The 20,388-nt window shown below is 40.1% G+C and overlaps 1 protein-coding gene and 1 pseudogene across 4 annotated transcripts in view; both read right to left on the bottom strand.

Annotated features, from left to right (window-relative positions):
* LOC132781758 (ankyrin repeat and fibronectin type-III domain-containing protein 1-like) overlaps window positions 1-20,388 on the bottom strand; it is a 343,353-nt gene that overhangs the window by 274,760 nt on the left and 48,205 nt on the right. The gene's annotated exons all lie outside the window — the stretch shown is intronic.
* LOC132782238 (5S ribosomal RNA) lies at window positions 12,651-12,759 on the bottom strand (annotated as a pseudogene).

Here is a 20,388-nt window from a genome sequence, read left to right as displayed (position 1 = left end):
AACTTGACTCGACCTCCCCAAAGCAAGACACTTCAGGAAGAAAACATAAGAAAAGTTGCTTTAAATCACCAGAAGACGTGATGAAGACGCCCAGACAGACAATGTGCACCTTCAACAGGCCCGAAGCTACTGAAGATGAATCAGAAGACCCCCCAGAATCAGACAATGAAGGAATTAATTAAACAAATAAAATGTTTTTCTTTAAACGTGAACGGTCTCAATTCTCCTTTGAAAAGAAAGAAAATATTCAATCAGATTAAGAAAGGTAATTACGATTTAATAGCATTGCAAGAAACCATATTTCCCATAGACATGTAGCTCATTTGGTACAGAGAAAATTAGGCAAAGAATTTTACTCCTCAACATTAGAGAATAAAAAAGGGGTGGTAATATATACCAAGAAGACTCTAGAGGCTGAACTAGCCTTTAAGGATTCAGACGGGAGGATGGTGGGAATGATAATAAAACAAGAGGAACAAAAAACATTAGTATGTGACATTTATGCTCCCAATGTCCCCAAAGTAAAAATTGTTTCTACATTGAAGAATAATCTCAAATAGATAGAATTTGATAATCTGATTATAATGGGATATTTCAATGGTGTTCTAAATAGTAAACTAGATACGACTAAAATCTGTAAGAGGAGCCAAAAGGAAGAAATAAGTACATTACCCAAAATATTTCTGAATCTGAAAGAGGAATATGACCCTGACGATGCTTGGCGAACACATAATGGAATTGAGAAAGATTTTACATTTTTGACAGACATCAAGGTTGGTCCAGGATAGATATGGTCTGTTCCTCAAAGTCATTAACATCAAAAATATCAAAAATTATAATTTTACCTAGATACCTATCCGAGCACGGTGCCTTAGAGATGATAATAAATAAAAAGTATGGTTATAAAAGATGGAGACTAGACAATAACCTCCTTAAAACAGAAGATGACATTACAAAAAAATTAAAACTACTCAAAAATTCTTTGAGTTTAATGATATTCAAGATGTAAAAATAGAAGTCCTTTGGGACACGTGTAAAGCTGTTATGAGGGGGAACCTTCTTCAACAAAAGGCAATAAAAATAAGATTATGAGACAAGAAATGCAAAACATAACAAGGCAAGGGAAAAAGCTGAAGGAAAAATAAAACAAAATCCGGAAGATGTAGAAACAAAGAACTATCTCGAAAAAACAAAAACAAAAAAACACCATCTAGAATTGGAACAACTGGTAAAACAATTGAAATTTATAAAATAGAAAGAATTCCAAAATGCAAATAAGCCCGGAAAATGGCTCTCAAGAAAACTTCAAAAGAAAAAACAGTCAAGTCAGATTACAAGAATAATAGTTAATAATAAGCAAAGCACAACAGACCAAGTGATTATAGGAGAGTTTTATGAGTTCTATAAGAACTTATATACAGAAGATCAAACAAAAATGGAAGAAATAACAGCCTACATTAGCAAACAAAAGCTTGAGAAGATCACAGATCACCAAAGGGAATTATTAAATAAAGAAATTACGAAAGAAGAAATCCAAAGAGCAATAAGAAAACCAAAACCTTCTAAAGCTCTGGGCTTTACTGCCATATTTTATAAGACAATGTCAGAGGGAATCACACCCTATCTGAAAATTTTGCTGAATAAAATTATGACAGAACGGCTCATACCAGAAACTTGGAAAAATGCAGAAATAACACTAATTCACAAAGAAAATACCGACAATACAAATATTAAAAATGATAGACCTATCTCCTTGCTTAATTTAGATTATAAATTTTTTACAGATATTCTTGGCGAAAGACTAAGAAATTTCCTGAAAGATTGGATAGGAGATGACCAAACAGGCTTTTTGCCTGGTAGACATATAAAAGACAATATGAGAAATATCCTAAATGTAATTGAAACACATCATGAAAAAGAATTGGCTCTAATGGCAATAGACACCAAAAAAGCTTTCAATCATTTGAGCTGGATTTTTTTCAAAACAATATTTAAAGAACTAGATTTGGGCTATAATTTCAAAAACGCAATAGAAGCAATTTATAATGAGCAGAGAGCGGTCTTATGGATAAATGGACAACCATCAAAAGAAATTCCTATTAAGAGTGCCCCTTATCACCACTCATTTTTATTATGACATTAGAAATATTGTTAAAAAAATATAAAGAAGGTAAGTATCTAATCGGACCAAAAATAGGGAAGTAGATGTATAAATACAGAGCATTCGCAGATGACTTAATCTGTATAACTGAAGAGCCAAGAGAAAATATTATAAGATGGTTAAAAGTAATAGAAGAGTTCGGAGCCTTAGCGGGCTTTAAAATAAACAAGACAAAAACTAAGATCTTAAGGAAAAACATATCAAAGAAAAATCAAGAAATCTTAAAAGAGAGAACAGGAATACAAGTATGTGCAAAAATAAAATATTTGGAAATACACTTGATGACAAAAAAATGCCCAATTACTAAAAAATAATGATGAAGGCAAATGGACAGAGATAAAAAAGACTTAAATAATTGGAAAAAAATTAATTTATCAATTCTAGGAAGAATCGCCACGATTAAAATGAACATTTTACCAAAGTTATTATACTGATTTCAAAACCTACCAATAATTAGAAATAATAAGTTATTTAACATTTGGAATAAAGAAATTTCAAAATTTATTTGGAATGGCAAAAAGCCGAGAATTAAATATAGGAATATGACAGACCAAAGAAAGAGAGGAGGATTCGGTCTCCCTGATTTAAAACTCTATTATGATGCAAGTGGACTTTTATGGATAAAAGAATGGATTTTGCTAAAAGAAGAAAGAACGTTAACACTGGAAGGTTTTGACCTGAGATTTGGTTGGCACTCGTATCTATGGTACAACCAAATGTTAAAAGAATTTTTTAAAATAATCATTTTATAAGAGCCGCATTAATAAAAAATTGGAATAGATATAAAGCAAAAATGTATTCAAAGACGCCATTATGGGCCTCCCCACTTAAAGCATGACAAAGACGACTACTAGACTGGTCGAGGTGGCCAACATACAAAGATGTTTTAATTAAGAAAGAAAATTGATTACAACTAAAAACAAGAGAGGAAATAAATAAACAATTTGATACAGTATCATGGTTGCAATACTTACAACTTTAAGAATATTATGATCAGGATAAAAAAAACAGGCTTCATGGAAGAAGATGACCTTTGAGAACAGATTTTAAGGAAAAACAAAAAAACTATATCTATAATCTATAATAGATTACTTGATTGGGCTACAGAAACAGAAAATGTAAAAGAATGTATGACTAAATGGGCTGTTAATATAGGTAGATCGATAAAATTTAAAGAATGGGAACAAATTTGGACAAAAAAAGATCAAGTACACTTATTCAACAGACTTACAAGAAAATTGGCTCAAAATGTTTTACAGGTGATATATGATGCCACGGAAACAAGGCATAATGTACAGTAATGCTCAGAATAAATGCTGGAAATGCGAATCACAAATAGGAACATTCTACCACACTTGGTGGACATGCTCAAGGTCCAATTATATTGGAAAATGATACAACAATTATGTGAGAAGATTCTTAAAATAGGAATACAACTAAAGCCGGAGTACTTTCTACTGGGAATAACAGATGAAGAAATTGAGTTTGACCAAAATAAAGACATTTTGTTTACCTACCTCACTACTTTTGCATTAAAGGATTCATATGGAAGATCAATGAAGAAAACAGATTGGAAGACATTTGACGATTTTTTAGTGGAACTTGAAAAAGGAAGCCATACAACAGAGGAGGAAGAAGAAAGACCAGAAGATTATAATGCAACCCCAGAGATTACTTCGGTCCGAAGACCAAAATTTGCTTGAAGTCACCAACATCCGGACTTCTCATCTGTCCTCGACTAGGCAGAGAGCCTTCTCGATTGTAGCTCCTTATTTATGGAATGCCTTGCCAGTTGAAACCCGAACTATCCGAGACCTACTTGCTTTTCGGAAAGCCTGTAAAACCTTTCTCTTCCGACAAGCTTTCGATGGGTGAATAACTTGGGACTATGTTTGTTCTTTTTATTGTATTTTAAAGTTAATTGTATTGTTTTAATCTACTGCTGTAAACCGCTCCGAGCCAAATTGGGAGTAGCAATATACAAGTCAAATAAATAAATAAATAAATAAATAAATAATAAAAATACTAAAGACAGAAAGATAAGCTGTTAGAAGCCGTGGAGAAGAATATTGGGAAGTCAACAAAATCCCTACACAATCCCTACCCTTCCCTTGCCCTCCCTGGTTCCCTTGGCTTCTCCAAATACCCTCCTTTTCCCTTCCCCAAAGACATTCACTATACCCCAACCTCATCCCTTATCCCAGTTCTACCATATTTTTCCTTAATTTACCTTTTTGAACCCTATTTTACATGTAAGCAAGATACATTTTCAATAAAGATTATAAATAATAATAATAATAATAATAATAATAATAATACAAGGCCCCACCTGCACTGCCATATAATGCAATTTGAAGCTGCGGTATATGGTCAGCATAGACTAATATAATACAATTTAACTGTGTGGAACAGCGTTATAGGAAATCTACACTGACCATATACTACAGTTTCAACCTGCGTTACATGGCAGTATAGATGAGGCCCAAGCCTTTCTTATTTTCTGAGAGTACTATGGGGTCAATAACATACTTTTCATGTTCCTTCCTCCAGTTTTCTCACCTTCTATAAGGCTAGACCTGCTCTACATATGATATCTTCTCCAGCACAGAAGCATCCCAATCACTTATGATTAATAAGAAGTCCTGTTTTGGTGTGTGGTCAATTCCCTCCTTGAGTCCAGCACAGAATAGTCCTTTCCCTTATACCGCTCTAGTTGGAGCACACACTTGGATCGCTTGGGTGGATGAGCTTTCATTGAAGTTATATTGATAGGATTCGGTCAGACTTTCCATGACTGATTTTGACTGCTTTTGGTACATGTTCCTCATTATTAATGCCCTCCCATTTCTTCTTAGATTTGCATTTCCAGAGTAAATCATGGTGTGGTTTCTCAACTCAACTGCCCCATGCCCGTCCACTTGAGTTCACTCATCCCAAGTATTGCAATGTTTTCGGCTTCCGTTTCTTGCCTTCCTGTCTTGAGTCATGCTTCTCACATTCAGCATCCCTATGTGTTGTGCGTTTCCTTTCTCCTCCGATGACGTGCATAGTTGAATGTCCTTTTGGCTCAAGTCCAGTTTCATCATGCGCCACAATGCTACTTATAGCTGCCCTCTGCTGTGCCCCCGTTCCGACATGGGAGTGCCGTCGTCTGTCTCTTGTTTCATCTTGGAGTGTCTCATCATAGGGTTTTTCAAGGTAAAAACCTCCTTCTGTACAATGCTAACAAGCGTGAGCTATACTTCCACGGCCGTTGTATCTGAGAGATCTTCCACAAGTGTAGCATCTCACCCTTGAAACAGCAGTGTTTTGGACTTACGCCAACCTTAACTATTGCCAAAAAGAAGGAAAAGGGGAAGAAAGGAAGGAGTGTAAGAGGAAGGGGCATAAGAGAGGAGGAGAAGTTGGAGGACAGGAAAGAGGGAAGGGAACGGGGAGGAGGACAAATATTTTAATTGCAACGTAGGGATGGGCGGATGGAGTTTGCAGTCGCTTCACTCACATCCAGAGACTACTGCAAACCCCATCATTCTTGTATCTGGACAAAACTTGGCACATACCCCCCCCCCCCCACCATTACCCACTTTATGTCCAGGTACACTTTGGATAGACCATGGATGATGGGATTTGCAGTCCCTTCACCCACAACCAGAGACTACTATGCACCTCATCAGCCTTGTATCTGGACCAAACTTGGCATACAGACCCCCCCCCCATGACCCACTTTATGTCCTGGTACAGTTTGGGGGAGAATGGACAACGGATGATGGGATTTGAAGTACCTTCACCCACATCCAGAGACTCATAAACTATAGAGTTGGAAGAGAAGTTGTGGGCCATCCAGTCCAACCCCCTGCCAAGAAGCAAGAAAATTGCATTCAAAGCACCCCCAACAGATGGCCATCCAGCCTCAGTTTAAAAGTCTCCAAAGAAGGAGCCTCCACCACACTCCGGGGCAGAGAACTCCACTGCTCAACATCTCTCACAGTTAGGAAATTCTTCCTAATGTTCAGGTGGAATCTCCTTTCCTGCCGTTTGAAGTCATTGTTCCGCGTCCTAGTCTCCAGGGCAGCAGAAAACAAGCTTGCTCCCTCCTCCCCATGACTTCCCCTCACATATTTATACATGGACATCATGTCTCCTCTCAGCCTTCTCTTCTGCAGTCTAAACATGCCAGCTCTTTAAGCAGCTCCTCATAGGGCTTGTTCTCCAGATCCTTGATCCTTTGAGTCGCCCTCCTCTGGACACATTCCAGCTTAGAGTCAACATTTCCCTTCAATTGTGGGGCCAGAAATAGACACAGTGTGTTTCCAGGTGTGGTCTGACCAAGGCAGAATATAATAGAGGGGTAGCATTACTTCCCTGGATCTAGACGCTATACTCTTATTTAATGCAGGCCAAAATCCCATTGGCTTTTTTGCCACTGTATGACATTGTTGGCTCATGTTGAACTTGTTGTCCACAAGGACTCCAAGATTCTGTATCACTGCATTTCATTTTTTCCGAACTCCTGCCAAATTTGGCACACAGATCCCCCCGCCCCCCATGACTACTTTAAATACTCAAGGGGTTGGAGAGAAAAGACTGAGGATGACAAGACTTACAGACCATCCATATGCTCATGCATTTTCTAATTGGTGAATTCATAACATCTAAAAACAAACACTGCCTTTTTCTAATGTGTATCCATACCAAATTAACTAAACCGGGCATCATCGGGGATCTAATTACTTCTTTGAGATAATTAACAACTGCAATGTGATACCACACAAATACTACTATGATTTACTGCATATCTTCATAAGGTAAAGAAATGCTAAATCTCAGTTTGGTTCAGAGAGAATAAAGATAATACATAGATTCGTTTTGTTTTCCATTCAAGCTCACATATCCCATGAAATCTTTCCAATGCTTTTGAAATAATGCAAATATATGCGTATAATTATATGAGTTTTCACCAGGCATGGACCAATTTGGGCCCTCCAGGTGTTTTGGACTTCAATTCCCACCATTCCTAACAGCCTCAGGCCCTTCCTTTCCTTTTCCCAATCAGCTGTTTAAGCGGAAAAGGAAAGGGAAAAGGAAAGGGCCCGAATAGGAATAGTGGGAGGTGAAGTCCAAAACAGCTGGAGGGAGGGCCCAAGTTTGCCCATGCCTAATCTTGACTCTTGGAAGCTAAGAAGAACCTACTCTGTCTTAATCTCACCTTGTTACAGCCAAGCGCTTCCATCTTCGGCACTCAGCATTTGTATGCTGGGTTCATCCATCATTCCTTCCCCCGGATTTTCCTGCCTTGCTCTCTCTCTCCATTCATGTCAAAGTTGACAATACGGATGAAACCACAGCTCCAGACTGTAAGTTCCATCCAAACTCGTTTGTATACACTGGAGCTTGCTGAGTCAATATACCCCAGAACATCACATTCAAGCCCATCCATGCTAATAATCCAAAGCACACAAAGCTGTTTCCCACATAGCTAATGTTCAGAAGAAGGGCCTGGTCGGATTACTTTGGCTCGCATCTCTTCTGGCTTGCGTTCACAAGAAATGCACGCATCTATACAGCCCGGCTTCACAGAAGTCCTCCCTTCTTCCCCCATGTTTTCTGACCATCTCTTTCCCTTTTTTTTCCTCACAAAGATTATATCCTTCCATTTGCTTTCTCTCTCCTGAAATGCACTGACTAATGCACATGTTTTAAACTGTAAGTATGGCTGGAATGCATTTTCCCCCTTTTGATTAAAAAGGTTTAGATAAACACTATATAACATGATTTTTGTTCCTGTGTTATCAATATCATTTCCTAATTGGTTTTAGCATAAAAACTCCATTATGTTGATGATAATGTAATCTGTGCGCATTCAAAAGAAGACCTACAAGTCACACTAAACACCTTTGCAGAAGCCACTACTGCTGTAATTTTAAAAAGCCAGTAAGTGGAACATGTTTTAATGTTTATATTGGAAAGAGCTTGTTGTACTTTTAAAGGTTGTATATTTTATGTCATGGCCTATGGCTAGTACATTTATACTGTGCATTTGTAACCTTTGCAGAAGCATACGAAAAGCTTGTCCTCTCACTGAACATCGAGAAAACCAAGTGCTCTTTCAGCAAAAGCACCAGCCAACCCCTCTGCAAGGACAGAAATACAGCTTAATGGTGTAACGTTAGAAAACGTTGACCATTTCCACTCTCTTGCAGCCACCTCTCCACAAAAGTCAACATTGACACTGAAATACAACACCGCCTGAGCTCTCCAAGTGCAGCATTCTTCTGAATGAAGCAAGAGAGTGTTTGAGGATCAGCACACCTGTAGGGATACCAAGGTGCTTGTTTATGAAGTTATTGTCCTCCCAACCCTGCTATACGCCCATGAAATGTGGATTCCATCAGTGTTGCCTCCGCAAAATCCAGCAAATCTCTTGGGAAGACAGGTGGACAAATGTCAGTGTTCTAGAAGAAGAAGCAAAGACCATCAGCACTGAAACCATGATCCCCTGCCATCAACTCCATTGGATCGAATGCCACATTGTTCGAATGCCCAAAGATCACTGTCTTCCAAAGCAGTTACTCTACTCCCAAACCAAGGATGGAAAATGGAAGGTTGATGGACAAGAAAAGAGATTGAAAGATGGGCTTCAAGCCAACCTTAAAAACTGTGGCAGAGACAACGAGAGACAACTAGGAAGCCCAGGCCCTTGAGTGTCTAACTGGAAATCAGCTGTTGCCAACAATGCTGTGGAATTCAAAGAGGCACAAATGGAGGGCGAAAGGGAGAAACGGGTCAAGAGGAAAGAGGCAAGTCAAGCCTATCCTGACTGGGACCACCTTCCATATGGAAATATATGCCCTCACTGTGAAAGTAAGACCATGAAGATCTAGAATAGGTCTCCACAGCCATCTAAGGACCTACCACCAAGACCCTACGCTTGGAAGGCCATCCTAATTGGACACAAGTGATTGCGATGATGATGACTTGATTTCTGTTTCTAGGTGATCAATGTCATTTTCTAATTGGTTCTATCATAAAAACATAGGGAAAGTATATTAAACTGCAAAAACTTTGTCTTTGCAGGAGGGACATCCTGCTGTCGCACTGTTTGCTCTAGTTTTTCAATGAAGCTCTCATCATCGAGTCTCAACCAATTCATCATCGTTTGTGGCAGCCACAAACTGCTGGAGTACCACAACTGCTTTCAAAATAAGGACCACACAATTAAACAGGAAATAAGACTTTCAAATAGGAAAAGCTTTCCAATTTTGTTGCATATTTTAATGTTTTGTACACTGGAAATTGGACAATTTCCCATACACACCTTTCAAATATGAAGAAATCAGTCCAGAAAAGATGAGAGGTATAGAGTACACATTGTATTCATCCCACAGATAGTCCAAAAACAATACACATACACACACACACACACATACACACAAAATGTTATCGATATGAAAATGTAAAGAAGTCTCACAGCATTGTCACAAACTGTGTGCATGGTTCATAACATTTGCATAATGACCTAAAATCCCACCCCACCCCCCCCAAAAAATCCTATTAAATTGCAGAAAAGTACATGTAGGCTGGATCTACACTGCCATATATTCCAGATTATCAAGCAGATAATTCACACTATCTGCTTTGAATAGGATTATATCAGTCTACACTGCCGTATAGTCCAGTTCAAAACAGATAGTCTGGGTTTTATCTGGCAGTATAGAAGGGGTTGTAATGTCACCAAGACGAGACAACGGCACTTCTGAATGTTTTAGTTCTTATGCCTCCCCAAACTGCAAATCCCAGGATTCCAGAGCATTGAGCTTTGGCCGTTAAAGTGGTGTCACACTGCACTCCGTGGGCTCATCTACACTGGTCTTAAAGCATTTTGGAGCATGTGTTTGCTATGTGCACTGTATGGCCACTGTGCTGTCCAACTGCCTTTGAACTTCATTACATGGTCACTATAGTTGTGCCCCACGTTGTTATGTTATATAACTATATCATCAAATTCAAGTTCACTTTATTACGGTCAATGACCAGCTTGAAAGAAGAGAGACACAATCCCGTACAAGCACATCAGGTTTAAGGGTTGAGAAATTTAAAACTTCAAAATAGGTGTGACATTATTAGGACATTAAGACAATTAACTTAAGAATCTAAGCTAAAAGCCATATATATATATACTTAACACAATTTATGGAATTAAAAGAAAGGGAGTCTGAAGGGAGGGGATTAGGGTGCTCACATGGCACACGGAAGGGAAGTCTAGTCAAACAAATGAGGGACACTATAATTAAAAGACTGTATTCCCAATTTCCTGCAAGTATGAAGTCCTAGCTTGTGCTATCAGTCATCAACCGCCAGATTTTAATCGCTGCCATGCAGAACTTGGCAACTTTATAAGTTATAGCCTAGTATCTGAAAGCAGTAGGGAGATGCAAAACTGTTCAGAGCGTCCTGGGTGTTTGTATAGTCATGGCATAATGAGACTGGATCAAATATCTCTATAGAATAGGCACGGAAGAAGCACATGTTCTGTTGTCTCTCTGTGTCCTGACTCACAGGGGCACAGTCTCTCAGAGTATGGAGTCTTCTGGTAATGGCCTTCCAATATGGCAAACGGGAGAGCATGGCAACGTGCCAGAATGAAGACCCTCAGTGAAGACCCTCAGATCTCCAGCCTGGTTAGGTATTTCATAAGGGAGGTACAAAACGTACTGACTCCATCAATAATAAAGGATGGGGCATTGTCTAAGTCTGATTGGCGCTCAATGTCAGTTATTAATTGTTTAATCAGATATTTGGTTTGGTCATAGCCCATACTGGTTAGCAGTCCTGGAGAGAAGGTCAAGGATGAATTTTTGGTTGCTACTGCTTTTTCCCATCTGGACTGAAAGTCATCCAACATAGAAAGTAGGGTAAGGCCAAGGGAAGAAAGGGACAGTCTAAGCCAATAGTTCGGTACAACCACCCACACACCGGCCTTAATTATCAGGAAGCCCATCTCCAGGCGTAGGGTGGCGCTGGAGACACATCTTGGTACCTGGAGGGCCGATCTTAAGAATTTAGATTGTACACTCTCCAATGGGGTAAAGTCAGAAAAGGGGTCTAACTGGGCATTGTACAGGAGTTGTGGAACTGGCTTGGCATCAAATAGTTTGAGTGCCACGGGTATGTAGTGTCCTCCTCTTGACCTGAGATGTTTTAGTATAGCAGACGAGCTCCTTTGTGCAATCTCAGCCACATGGTCTCTATAGGCTTTTCCGCTGCGGGAGGGATGGAGGACTATCCCCAGATATTTGAAGCATGGGACCTGCTCAATTTTATTTCCATCTATATTTCAGAGATGAAGCTTGGGTCTTTTGGTACACATCATGATTTTAGTTTTGGAGTAGTTAAAGTTGCAACTGGTCCACATTGCAATATCTGGCCAGAGCTCTTAATGCTCTTTTAAGTTCAATAGGTGTTCTTGAGAGTAGAGCAGAGTTGTCAGAAAAAAGTAGGGTGGAGATATGTCTACCTGCAAGTTTTGGTGGACCGAAGTTCATGTCAAGCAAGTGGTCCATCACAAAGTTGATGTAAAGATTAATAACAGGGCCAAAATGCAGGCTTGCTTAATACCTTTCTCTGTTCTAACAGCGTTGGTGAGGGGGCCTTGAGGGTTGCATCATATTTTGAGAAACGTTCCTTCATGGAATTGATGAATAAGATGAGACAGCCATCTATCGATTGAGGAGGCCAGGAAGGAAAATTTTCAGTATTTAGGATGAAATGGGCATTCCCAACAGAATGATCCATGTATAGGTCCTGAAAGTGTGCTTCCCAGGTCGCTGGGGGGATAGAGACTTCCAACGAGGGATGGGCATAAGTTTGTGTGCATGACGTAATGTGCCAAAAGGTAGATGAGTCTCTGGCTTTGACAGCATGATTGAGCCGTTCCCAATTGTTTTTCATGTCTTCCCCTTTTTCCTGAGCCAACAGGATCAACTCTGGAGTCCACTTGGCTCTATGACAGGTTTTTCCTGCTGGGAGTAGGAGAGGTTGATAGCAGTTCCCTATTTCTTGGATGAGCGAGAATAATTGGAGGAGTGGAAAGTGATCACTATTGAATTTTGGCATGACTTCTAGAGATTTAAAAGATCCCTAGAAATGCTGATATGGTCAATGGCACTCATTTTATATCCAGAGAGGAAGGTGAATTCCGCAGGGTGATCTCCTTCCAGAGCGCCATTTCATATGTGGCAGTTTAGCCTAGTAGTTGTTTGAGCCAGGCATAGTCCTGCAAAATTCAATTTCTGATCTTTTGTCGCGTAAGGAGGGATAGATTATTATTAGGCTCAGGAGAGAAAATCTTATGACATCTATAAAGAGAGCTGTCATTAAGGTCCATCCTTGCATTGAAGTCTCCTCCCAAAATTACAGAAGCATTTGGGTTCTGCATTATGAGATCAGCAACATAAGTTTTCAATTCGGACCACTGGGCTCTTTTTTTTAAAACTTACGACACCCTGTATTCCCAGGCGGTCTTCCATCCCAGTACTAGCCAGGCCCGACCATGCTTAGCTTCCGAGATCGGGCGTGTTCAGGGTGGTATGGCCGTAGGCTCTATATCAGCATTATTATCATCAAAATCTTGGTCTTCGAAAAGGCAACTTTGAAAAGCTGCTGTATATTTTGTTCTTTGTGCTACCAACTGGTGGGCTATAGCCCCCTGCTACACTGCCATCTAAAATCCAGATTATTTTCTTTGAACTGGATTATATGACAATGTAGACTCATATGATCCAGTTAAAAGTAGATATTGTGGTTTATAAGACCATCAGGGGCTGCTGTGATTTAATAAATTTTAAGATTTTAACCTGAACTGTTTATGAAGTTTATGAAGTAATGAAGTTTAATACTGTTTCAGCATTTGTATATGTGTATATTTTAAGTTGAATTGTAATGCTTTTTATTGTGAGCTTTTTATTGTGAGCCACTCGGAGTCTCTGTTTGGAGAGAGAAAAAGCGGGATATAAATAAGCATCATCATATGACTTAGATGAAGGGTTAGAAGGCATGATCATCAAGTTTGCAGACGACACCAAATTGGGAGGGATAGCCAATACTCCAGGGGACTGGAGCAGGATTCAAAATGATCTAGACAGATTAGAGAGATGATTGGCCAGAACTAACAAAATGACGTTCAACGGGGACAAATGCAAGATATCCCACTTAGGCAGAAAAAACGAAATGCAAAGATACAGAATGGGGGACAATGCCTGGCTCGAGAGCAGTACGTGCGAAAAAGATCTTGGAGTCCTCGTGGACAACAAGTTAAACATGAGCCAACAATGTGATGTGGCAGCAAAAAAAGCCAATGGGATTTTGGCCTGCATCAATAGGAGCATAGTGTCTAGATCTAGGGAAGTAATGCTACCCCTCTATTCCACTTTGGTTAGACCACACCTGGAATATTGTGTCCAATTCTGGGCACCACAACTCAAGAGAGATATTGACAAGCTGGAATGTGTCCAGAGGAGGGCGACTAAAATGACCAAGGGTCTGGAGAACAAGCCCTATGAGGAGCGGCTTAAGGAGCTGGGCATGTTTAGCCTGAAGAAGAGAAGGCTGAGAGGGGATATGCTAGCCATGTATAAATATGTGAGAGGAAGCCACAGGGAGGAGGGAGCAAGCTTGTTTTCTGCTTCCATGGAGATTAGGACAAGGAACAATGGTTTCAAACTACAAGAAAGGAGATTCCATCTGAACATGAGGAAGAACTTCCTGACTGTGAGAGCCATTCAGCAGTGGAACTCTCTGCCCCGGAGCGTGGTGGAGGCTCCTTCTTTGGAAGCTTTTAAACAGAGGCTAGATGGCCATCTGTCAGGGGTGATTTGAATGCAATATTCCTGCTTCTTGGCAGGGGGTTGGACTGGATGGCACATGAGGTCTCTTCCAACTCTATGATTCTATAATAACAATACACAAGTGAACAGGTCAAACTACTTTGGGACTTCCAAATCCAGACTGACAAGAGTTTTGGAGCACAAGACTCTTGGCCTCACAATCATGGAAAGAAAAAGTGTGGATCATCGATGTTGCAATCCCAGGTGACAGCAGAATCAAGGAGAAGCAACTGGAAAAGCTTACACAATATGAGGATTTTAAAATCGAACTGAAAAGACTCTGGCACAAGCAAGTCAAGGTGGTCCCAGTGGTGATTGGCACATTGGGTGCAGTGGCTGAAGACCTTGGCCTGCACTTAAAAACAATCAGCGCTGAAAAAATTACCATCTGTCAGCTGCAAAAGGCCACCCTACTGGAATCTGTGCACATTATTTGCCGATACGTTACACAGTCCTAGACATTTGGGAAGTATCCGACATGTGATCAATACAAAATCCAGCATAGTGATCTTGTTTGCTGTGTACTACTCTTGTTGTGTATCAAATAATAATAATAATAATAATAATAATAATAATAATTTATTTATTATTTATTACTGGTACTTTTACCCCGACCTTCTCAACCCCCGAGGGGGGACTCAGGGCGGCTTACAGAAAAGGCAGAATTCGATGCCTATACACAATACATAGTATACAAAAATATAAAAGAACAATATACAAAAAATGCAATTAAAACTATAAACACAATAAAATATCAACAACTGGTCCCTGAGATATTGTATAAACGTCATATAAAACATCATATAAAAGTCAATTCTTATAATCAGCGTTTCGTTTCCAGAGTTCCACATGACCAATCCGTTAGTCATTTCCTAGCCATCAATGGAGTTCTTCTTTATTTACCCGCTTGTCCGAACGCCAGGTCCCAGATCCATGTTTTTAGTTTTCTCCTGAAGGAGAGGAGCGTGGTTGCAGATCTGATTTCCACGGGGAGAGAGTTCCATAGGCGGGGGGCCACCACCGAGAAGGCCCTGCTCCCCGTCCCCGCCAATCTCACCTGTGATAGAGGCGGGGTCGAGAGCAGGGCCTCCCCAGAAGATCTTAGGCTCCGGGGTGGGACGTAGAGGGAGATCCGTTCGGACAGATACACTGGGCCGGAACCGTATAGGGTTTTATAGGTCAAAACCAGCACCTTGAATTGTAATAATAATAATGACAGTGTAGAAGGGGCCTGAGTCTACACTGCCATATAATCCAGTTCAAAGCAGATAATCTGGATTTTCCATGGCAGCATAGAAGGGGCCATAGAGATAACTCTATTCAAAGAGACCTTTCAGAATGAGAAGTATGGATTTTCAAATAGAAGGAAATTCCTACCAATCGGCTTCATTGATACTTCTTCCGAGGGTTTCTTCCCCCCACAAAGTTGTGACATTACAGAAATCCCTTCCAGCAACAACTTCTATTAAAAGCTTCTAATATTTACATCCCGGCTGTAAAATTGCTTCCTTTTTTCCGTCTACCTGCTTTAAGGACAAGAGTGATGGCAGCCATCCACCCACCCAGCAGTGAATCAGCAATCGAGCAGTGAGTGGGTTCGCAAGACATCGTCTTTTACTTTTTTTGAGCAGCCATGATTCACAACCTAAGTCTCCCCCGCCCCCCTTTTTTTTTACACTGAAATGAGACTCCATTTTTCTTTCTTTGTATTTGTGTGTGTGTGCCAGTCATGCAATGGAATTTATATAATTTCCTTTAAGACCAGTAGAGTCCTCTTATCCAATTACTTAGCAGCACAATTTCCTCTTCTTAAAAATAAAAATCATAATACTGGTAATCCTTCGACCTGCAAACTGTTTTTGTTCATTTCAGCAGAACAGAGTTCTATTTCAAATACAGAAAAACCCAAGAAAAAGAAGAACATGGGAAGTTCCTTTAAAAAAAAAAGTAGATGCCAAGTTGATGAAGGGCAATAACAGACGGGTAATAAGATTTCAAGTACTTTAGAAATCTTCCAAGTTTTGTTATCTCCAGCAAAGGTAAAAACTCTTCCATTTAGATTACAATGGGCAAGTTTTAACCATATAATGCATAGAGGCTTTCCCAGAAGTAACAGCACAGAGACTTCTTGAGTAATTCAATGTTCTATGCTTAAGGATTGTTAATATCCGCTGGATAATGGAGAAAGGCAGGGAGTTTCAGAAAAACATCTATTTCTGTTTTATTGACTACTAGCTGTACCTGCCATGCATTGCTGGGCCAACATTCCCTCCCACTTTCTCTCCTCCTTTCTTTCTCTCCTTTCTTCCCTCCCTCTTTCCTTTCTTTCTTCCCTTTTTTCTTTCATTCTCTCCTTCCTTCCTTCTCTTCCTCTTCCCTTCCTTTCCTTTCCTTTCCCTTTCTCTTCTTTCTTCCTTCTCTACCTATTCTTAGACTGCAACTCCCAGCAGTCCTCCTGATCAATCTATCTACCTACCTACCTATCTACCTACCTATATCTCTCTATCTAATCTATCTATCCATCCATCCATCCAATCTATCTGGAGCATTGCTGGGAGTTGCAGTCCAGGAATAGGAAATTGGAAATATGCAGGGATTGGAATGCTCTCAAAGAAATCCCAGGAGAAGAAAGTTTGGTCTTGGAAGCAGCGCATTTGGATCATCCTCCTCTCCTAAAGGGCCTGATCTAGGGGATGCTGGGAGCTATAGTCTGAAAGAGAGTGTTTATATGCTATTGTGTGTTCTGTTTGCCAGCTGTAGCATCTTTTTTGCTTTTTAGGCCTTTTAAGTCCCTTCTGTTGTGTTTTTTGGTGTTTTTGTGAGTGATGGTCACCTGTTGGCCTGATAGATGTATTGTGTCCAAATTTCATGTCAATTCATCCAGTGGTTTTTGAGTTATGTTAATCCCACAAACGAACATTAATTTTTTATTTATATAGATTCTAAAGCCTTTGACCGTGTGGATCATATTAAATTTTGGCAAGTTCTTGGTGGTATGGGGATACCAAATCACCTTGTCTGTCTTCTGAGGGATCTGTATAACAACCAAGTAGCAACAGTAAGAACAGACCAAGGAACAACCAACTGGTTCAAGATTGGGAAAGATGTACAGCAGGGCTGTGTCCTCTCATCCAACCTATTCAACTTGTATGCAGAACACATGATGCGACGTGCACGGCTTGATGAATCCAAGGCTGGAGTTGGATTCATTAACAACATTAATAACAGAAACATTAACAACTTTAGATATGCAGATGATACCACTTTGATGGCTGAAAGTGAGGAGGAGCTTGTAATCAAGGTGAAAAAAGAAAGTGCAAAGGCTGAGTTCAGTTAAACATAAAAAAAACCCAAGATTATGACAACCAGACTGATTGATAACTCGCAATAGAGGGAGAAAGCATGGAGGCAGTGACAGACTTTGTATTTCTAGGCGCGAAGATTACTCTAGACACAGAGTGCAGCCAGGAAATCAGAAGACATTTCCTTCTTGGGAGGAGAGCAATGACCAATCTCGATAAAATAGTGAAGATTAGAGACATCACACTGGCAACAAAGATCCGCATGGTTAAAGCAATGGTATTCCCCATAGTAACCTAGTAAGCTGGATCATAAGGAAGGCTGAGTGAAGGAAGATAGATGCTTTTGAACTGTGGTGCTGGAGGAAAATTCTGAGAGTGCCTTGGACCACAAGAAGATCCAACCATACTCCAGGACATAAAGCCCGACTGCTCATTGGAGTGAAGGATGTCAAAGGCAAAAATAAAGTACTTTGGCCACATAATGAGAAGACAGGAAAGCTTGGAGAAAGGGCAAGATGGATGGCAGCCCTGAAGTGACTGACTTGACTTTGAAGGAGCTGGGGGTGGCCAAGGCCGCCAGGGAGCTCTGGGGTGGGTTGGTCCATGAGGTCACGAAGAGTTGGAAGCGACTGAACAAATAAACAACAACGCTTAAGAAAGGGGCACAAGGCAGAGATATATTAAATCTCAAGGGAAGTTACTTTTCTGTTGCTAACGGAATTGAAATATTATTACTTTTCTGTTTCATTCCTCTTTGTCCCTGGTCTTGAAAAACCCACAGTTTCCTACTCACATCTCTTTGAATTGAAAGACATTTGTCTGAAATCTGTCTGAAATCTGCTTTATGGTCTTCTATTTGTTTGGGTATCATCTAACTCAAGAGCAAAACCCAGATAGACAGAGTTAAAATCAACACTCCACTCGGGATTCTTAAGTATTGGAATCTCAGGATATTTATATGGGAGAATGAGCAGGTCTTTCAGACTATTATAAGCCGTTGTAGACATACAAACATACAATACTATGTTAAGGTCTCAGTATATTGCTTTAATTACATCCTATTGCATGAAGACATCATCCATTTATTACCTCACAGTATGTGCTAGGTAAAGTGTTACGCTTCCATAAGGAGTGGATTTTGATGTTATCTGTATCTTATTAGCAGGCATCTCCATAGGTAACCTACAGAGGACCATTATCGCGTCTCATCTGTTTATCCACTAAGGAATCCCATCTTACCTGTTGACTATAAATATATCAACAAAAAAGGGCATTAATGAGGCTACTATCCCTGAGCATTGCTATATCTAGGAACACCTATCATTGTGTCAAGTAGAATGAGAAACACATTTATTTAGAAAAGCCTGAGAACAGATATCATGGAATGAAAGAATAATAGAGTTGGAAGAGACCACATGGGAGGTGAGAGGGAAAGCAACTTTCAAATGGAACTTTGCTTGTAACCATACTGTATGGTTTGATGAATAAAAGCCAGTCTGCCTATGAGGTAATGTCATCTCTAGAGAGCTCCAGAGCAGGACAATCAGGGCTTGGTTTCAAAGCCTCCAAGAAAGGGGCGTCCACTACACTTCAAGGCAGAGAGTTCACCTGTTGAGCAGCTCTAAGAAGTTCTTCCTAATGTTCTGGTGGAATCTCCTTTCCTGTCATTTGAAACCATTACTCTGAGTTCTAGTTTCCAGGGCAGCAGAAAACATGCCTGCTCCCTCTTTCTTAGGACACCCTTTCACATATTTATACATGGCTTTAATGTCTCCTCTCAACCTTCTCTTCTGCAGACTTAACAAACACAGCTCTCTAAGATGCTCCTCAGAGGGAATTCATGGTCTCCAGGCCTTTGATCATTTTAATCACCCTCTTCCTCTGGACCCCTTCTAGTGTTATTCCAGATAAAGAGGTCTGACCAAAGTCGAATACAAAGGCACCATGACTTCCCTCAGTCTGGACACTATGCTCCTTTTGATGCAGTCCAAAATCCCATTGGCTTTCTTAGATGCTGCATCACACTCTTGTCTCATATTCAGCTTTGTTTATCCACAAAGACTCCAAGGTCTTTTTCACATGTATGTCTGTTATCAAGCCAGGTGTCTCTCAACCCTCTTTATGGCACTAAATCGTCACTTATTTCCAGGATAAAGCAGAGGAACTATTGGGGAGAAGCACTCTTTGGGTTTGGTCACTTAACCAATTACAGATCCACCTAGCAATAGCATTTGACTAGTTTGCTTGCAAGAAAGTCATGGGAGACTTTGTCAAAGGAAGGTCTTGCTGAAATCAAGATATGTTCCATCCACAGCATTCCCTGCATCTTCTAAGCTTGTAACTCTATCGAGATAAGATCAGTCTGGCATCTTCTCTTTTCTTTTCAACTACAGACCAACCATAATTTTTTATCAGCCAAAACATTACTATGGGTTTGGGCTGCCTAACAGCCACCTTTATGCGGAAGGCAGATGCTAAGTTGTCTCTCTTCTCTGCCTGTCTTTTCATCCTGCCTAGCCTAATGAGCTCACATATCTTTTCTAATGAGATAAGATGCACGTACCCGTCCCCATTTATATAAACAATTAGTCTCCTCCGTAGAGGTGACAGTACGCCAATTACTGTTAGTTCTCGCTTGCCTTTCATCAGATTATATCAGCAGCTCTTCTTTAACACAGCACCTGTTTTGAGTTCATTGTCGGTCAATTCACGGTTCACATTCTCTTATCACTGTCCATAGTTATGTTGGCCTTCTGCCCAGAACTGGTGTGTGCCTGCCTATACTCTCAGTAACACACATCATACTACAATACATAGAGCATTTTACGTTATAGTTTAAACTTTATGCATCTATTTATTATTATTTCTGGTATTTATATCCCGTCTCTTCTCTACCCCAAAAGGGGGACTCAGGACAGCTTACATAGGCAGCAATTCGTTGCCGTTACATGAACAATTAACCCAATATCATTAAACAAACCATCAAACCATTAAAATACACAAAATACATAAGCCATTAATTAAACAATATAAAAACATTTGT

The sequence above is a fragment of the Anolis sagrei genome, chromosome X, assembly GCF_037176765.1.
Source record: "Anolis sagrei isolate rAnoSag1 chromosome X, rAnoSag1.mat, whole genome shotgun sequence".
Taxonomy (NCBI): Eukaryota; Metazoa; Chordata; class Lepidosauria; order Squamata; family Dactyloidae; genus Anolis; species Anolis sagrei.
This window is presented reverse-complemented; position numbering and strand designations above follow the sequence as displayed.